Source organism: Bidens hawaiensis, unplaced genomic scaffold, assembly GCF_021521415.1.
Source record: "Bidens hawaiensis isolate Kalapana, Puna unplaced genomic scaffold, B.hawaiensis_p1.1 tig00008044_1, whole genome shotgun sequence".
Lineage (NCBI taxonomy): Eukaryota > Viridiplantae > Streptophyta > Magnoliopsida > Asterales > Asteraceae > Bidens > Bidens hawaiensis.
This window is the reverse complement of record NW_027491567.1, coordinates 12,074-18,639: the sequence shown is the minus strand read 5'-3', so window position 1 is coordinate 18,639 and position 6,566 is coordinate 12,074.

Genomic DNA, 6,566 nt, shown 5'->3' with positions numbered 1-6,566 from the left:
AGAATTGCATAATAAGGAACATACGAAATCAAACCTTGAATTCAGATGCCAGTGCAGCACAATGGTCCGTTCGAGGTGTAAAGAGGGGAGATTGACAGGGTTCATGGTTTCGATTCGCCGAGACGATGTATGACCAGGATATTCGTTAAAGAAAACCATGATTCCTCATATTTAAATCATAGCACCAACACCGATCAGAGCGATTGAGGGGTAAGTGAGAAGAAGTCATAGGTTGGTTATATGCAGTTTGAGAACGTGGGAAGGAAAAACTGTCGGTGTTCGCTAATAAACCACCGCTCAAAAACTCAGTTGTGCATTATTTGAATTTTGGACTTTATGCTTTAAAGACTTGTACATTCATTTTCCATTGACTTGTACATTATAATCTATAAATCGGTTTTGAAAAATTTTTATATCGAAAAGTCGACAAAAATAAGCACATCGCAATGGTGCATTTGGAATTTGTTGAAAATACTTTTTTAAAAAGATATCAGAAGAAAATATAAAGAAAATAAAGTGTTGTAGGTGTGAGGTCAAACATGAGGGGGCAAAGTTGTTAGTTTAATTAAAATTTTCAAAACTTGAGTAAAGATTAGGGGGGAAAATTGTAACTATAATTTTTAATCTCTCGATGTGTTTGTCTAAAAGACCACTATGTCCCCTTAACTACTTTAAGATATGCATCAAGAGTTGAAATTTATGCAATGCAACTTGTACCTCTTAAAATTTAAGAGATCGTTGACTGGTGCTTTATATATAGCAGAGATAGAGATTATATACTGTTCTCTTAACTGCTTCATTTTCTTTTTAGGTATTGCGTTCTACGTTTTGGGAATAGGTTCGTGATCATATATGCCAATGAAGGATATTCATGGGTTTTAAACAGTTGTGTATATGAGATTCTAGTTTATCATCAATTGATTGGTTGTGTTCATCAACATTTAGGATTAAGTTATTATAGTTATTGAACTGTTACCTTTAATCATCGATTTACTTGGAGTCTTATATTAACAAATTGGTAATTAGGTAGACTAAGTTCAGTTGTGTTAATTCGTCGGATTAGGTTATGTGAATTAGCACTTTTGAGTAAATTTTGGATTGATTTTATTAAATAATACTTCTAAGTGGCTCATATGTTTGAATCATAAAGATTTCAAGAGACAATGAGTTAAAACATATTATTTATATCAATACTTGAGATCAATTCTTATATTAACAAACTGGTAATTAGGTAGACTAAGTTCAGTTGTGTCAATTCGTCATATTAGGTTACGTGAATCCGCACTTTTGAGTAGATTTTGTATTGTTTTTTTATTAAATGGTACTCCAAAGTGGCTCATATTTCGAATCATAAAGATTTTTAGAGGCAATGAGTTAAAACATAGTATTTAGACAAAACATCAAAACTAGTCATTTATGTTTGCATGTTTTTTCAGTAGACGTCCTTTCGCAAACTTAATGGCATAAAACATCTTTTCCGTTTAAAAACCCTATCACGTCAGGTCCTTTGGCCCTAACCCAGTTAGTTTTTCTCGTTAAATATACTCATTTGCTTTGCACATGGGGGCATATTGGTCTTTTTACCATTTTATTTAAAATACATTTTTATTAAACCACACTCTCTCCTCCTACACACACACACACTCTCTCTCTCTTTCTCTCTCTTTATACATTCTCTCTTTATACCTTCAAGAAACCACTACCGGCACCAACACCGGCCACTAGCAGCTGACCACCAGGTCTCCACTCTCCGGTTGTCAGCCGCCACCATCGTCGCTGTCCCACCCGCCACATCTGGCCAGACTAAAGGCATCAGTCATCGGATATCACTGCCCCCTCCTTCCCCTTCTTGGTCTCTTCACTTGCTGCCGACGCCACCACCACCTTCCGTCGGCACCACCACTTGACCTAACCACCACAAACAATGAATGCAAAACTTTCTGGATTCGATTTCATTCGCATAAACAGATTCAAATTTCATATCCAGATCCGATTTTAGTATCAAAAAAAAAATCGATTCCAATCATCTTAATTTAAGGTTTTTATTGATGGAAGATTTTGGGTATTATTGGTCAGATCTAGGTTTGAAACCAAATAAAAAATGGTGGTAATGATTGACGGAAAAGTTCGCTTACGGGAAGGTGTGAATGTCGGAGCCGGTGGTGGCGAGAACGGCAGGAATGGCTGAGTTGGTGGTGGATCTCCATGACGTGGTGTGTGAATCTGATATGGGGGAAGGTGTGAGTGTCGGAGTCGTCACCGTCGCTACATCCTATCTTCAAGCTCAAAGACAGTTGCAGGCGTTGGGCCGGTGGTTGTGGTGTTCGGCGGGAGGTGGTGGTGGCACCGGAATTTAGAGAGGTGGGAGAGAGTTTAGGAGAGAGAGAGAGAGAGAGAGGGGGTGGGTGTTAATGGTTTTTTATATTTCTTTATTAAATATGGTAAAAAAACAAGTTTATCCTCATGTGTCGCACATGACCAGATTTAACGAAAAAGTTAACCGGGTTAGGGCCAAAGGATCTGGCGTGATAGGGTTTTTAAACGGAAAGGATGTTTTATGCCATTAAGTTTGCGAAAGGACGTCTACTGAAAAAACGTGCAAACATAAAGAACTACTTTTGATGTTTTGTCTAGTATTTATATTAACACTTAGAGATCAATTGATATCAATGAGTGAATTGTTAACAAATTTTATATGGTTCATTTAATTATAAGAAAATTCGATTAAAATATTGCAGTAATATTGAATTTGATGTTGGGATGTTAACCATTGTTTTTGAAACCAGAGTTTGGTCCAACCGGTTTAACTAGGATTCGGTAGTCTAGCCGGTTCAAACTGACAACTAAGAACAAGTTTAGAATTAGTTTTGATAAAAACTGGGAAATATTAATTAAAAATAACTAATGCTAGCACCAAGAACCCCATGACCTCTATGTTCTAAGAAAAGCGTACAGATTGGCCACCAACTTGTTTGTTTCATTTTGTAAGTACTAAAACTCTATAATGTAATTATATAATTACCCTACTTAATTCTCATAATTAGCACGTTAATATTATTTGTATTTGATCAAAACCCTATATATATATATAGGGTAAGGATCCATTGACAAATTGAGAATTTTGAGAATCATTTTGGACCACTAAAAAAAATCTCTATAAAAATATTTAAAAAATTATAAAACAAAATAAAAAACGAAAATTTTAAAAAAGTAAAAAAACTATAATTCTTATATTTCATTTCGGTTTCATTAAAAAAAACAAAAAAAAGTTTTTTTAATTCGTGTTATACCTATACACATATGTATACTTTCATTTAAACTCCCATTTACGTAATGTATACATATGTACATTATCATTTACCTTAAATTATACATATGTCTATAAAAAAACATATGTGTACATATTATACATATATGTATAAAAAAAGCAAATTTTTTTTAATTCGTGTTATACCTATACACATATGTATACTTTCATTTAATCTCTAGTTTACGTAATGTACATTATCATTTACCTTAAATTATACATATATGTATAAAAAAACATACGTGCACATATATGTACATATTATACATATATGTATAATTTAGCTAAACCAAGAATTTTATTTTATATTATTTTTTTTTAAAACCGGAATGATAAATAAGAGTTTTGTTTTTTTTGTTTTTTTTTTTTTGTGTTTTTTTTTGTTTTATGATTTTTTTTATTTTTGGGTTTTTTATGGTAAAAAATGGTTATCATAGTTCTAAATTCTCAAAAAGTTCTCACATGATCCTGTTCATACATATATCTATCATATATATAAACGAAAACCCTAAAATCCTACGTGTCGCGATATGGTCGCTTCCCCCTTTTATTGAAACCACCAGATTGCTTAATTTTTAAATGGAGGCCTCTCATTGATTTAACCCAAATTCATGGGTATGGGTCTGACCAAAACCAGATCTCTTAAACGGGTTATAACATCTCATTAAATTAAAAATTAATCTTATCAATTATTTTATATGAAAATCCTATAAAATAGGGATATACTAAAATTTAATATCCAGTTTAAAAAGAAAAATATATTATTTATAATTAATAAACAATTTTATAGTAAAAAAACATAAGCTGGTCATGGGTCACCAAATCCATACAGCTTTTAAACGGGTTATAACATATCATTTATTTATGAAATCTTTTCATCTTCAAACCCTAAGTATATTATTAACTTTTTTACAATAAAGAAAATTAAAATCCAAAAAATAAATATTAAAAAACGAAAAATGTAAAGCAACCATTCTCTCAAGCCATCATATTGCTTTATTTGTAAACGAAGGCTTCTCGCGCATTTAACTCGTATTCACGGGTAAAGGTCTCACCAAACCCGGATAGCTCTTAAAAGGATTATAACATCTCATTATATTAAAAATTAATCTAATTGAATATTTGATATGAAAATCCTATAAAATAGGGCTATACTAAAAATTAATATCCTATTTTATTTAAAAAAAATATACTATTTATAATTAAGAAACAATTTTATAATAAAGAAAATAAACGGGTTATGGGTATCACCAAACCCAGATAACTTTTAAACCGGATTATAACATATCATTTATTTGTGAAACCATTTCATCATCAAACCTCAAGTATATTAATTATTAACTTTCTTACAATAAATAAAATTAAAATCCAAATATACATATATAAATATTAAAAACGAATAATGTACAACAACCCCCGTAATACAGGGGATAAAATCTAGTATAAATATATATAGCGTAAGGATCCTAAGAGAACCCTTAAAGGAACCACTTAAAGTATTAAAATCTGATTTAATGAGGTATACACAACAAAAGACGTATCTAACTTTTTTATTAAATCGTATGTCATAAATATGTATCTTTAATTACGAATTTGTCATTTATAATATAGACCATTAATGATTAAATACAATCAGTAGTTCAGATTTAGTTTTCGCACTTCTCGCTATAATATCACTTATCCCGTGGTCCTTCCCATACATATATATATATATATATATATATAGAAAATGGTTCAAATAAGAATAAAGAGTTTTCTAGGAATGGTAAGAATCAATAAATTTTTGACATTTGACATTAAAACCTATGGTAAAAGAATAATTATAGGAAACTATGTCGGTTTTTGATAATTTAAATCTCAACCATTGATTAACATGATCCAATTACTATGATTTATTCTCAGTATTCCTAGAAAACTATCTCTTTTTATTTTAACCCACCCCTATATATATATATATATATATATTATAGGGTTAGTATCATTTAAAAACTAATAAATTTTGTGAGAACTTTATGAACCCATCTCAACCATTTGTTAATTTAATCAATGGCTAAAAAGTATTATGGCAGTTTTGTAAATATATAAAAGATCATGGTGATTAATTTAAAAATAATGGGGTATTAGTGGAAGTAAGCCACAATTGATTTTGTAACCGACTATTTTTCTTCACTTATCTCCAAAAAATGTGGATACTTTCATTTTCTTAAATCAATAATTTGATTGAAAATATATAATTTGTTATAAATATATTAATATTATGGTTATCAATACCTAATATAGATTAGCTTCTTCCCCAAGTTTTCGTCTCCTATAAATATCATCTTGTATCTCATTGTATTCTACACATATATTAATGAAATCCCTCTATTTTTCTCCCTCCATCTCTTTCTCATATTCCTGCTATTAGGCTCGTTTTACAACACGTTATCAGCACGAATTGCTTATCGAGTTGGACCGCACGTCATAAGGTAAGTTGGTATTGTTTTTTTTTTTTAATATATCGTCTTTGTTATTCCAATACTTACGAATTATACATAGTTCAATAAATCAAATTTTATGTTAATTATTTGAATATTATTAAATATTGCAAGACGCCGAATCGGTTTGATTGGCGTCTTTGGTGGCCAATTTTCATTGCTGGCTCTAAATATAATTTTAATCTGTTTGTTATTCTCTTGATTTCAGATATTTTATAATTCAATAGAGGATAATTACGTATTTGAGCATTACTGAAGGAATTATAATAATCTTATTTTATGACATTTTTTCCTTTTACATATAAAAGATGATTTTAACTACAAAAGAATACCACGAATAAAAAACAATGATAAATAAAGTTGTTACACGCATTTTTTAAGTTAATTACTTTCCCGGCCTTCAGTTAAGAAGACTATTTTATTTAATTTCTTTTGCTATTTAATTAATTGTCATCAAACAAACAGTGGTTATGTTTTTTTTTTTGTTAAATCAATTTCTTTTAATTTACAAAAATATACGAGATCAAATCTTTATAATGTTATAACTGATTCAGATATAAACGAAACCTTATGATGTTATCATATTCTTATTATATTGATTAGCTATAAAGTAGCTCAAAATTCATTGAATATTGTTGTTATAAATTAATTGATTTTGTCATCTTTATATTTACCATAATATTTTGAATCTAATGATATTCATGCTTATATTACTTTATTTTTGAATCGTAAAACGAATAACATTTTTGAATTATCTGTGATATGGTATATGCTTATACATT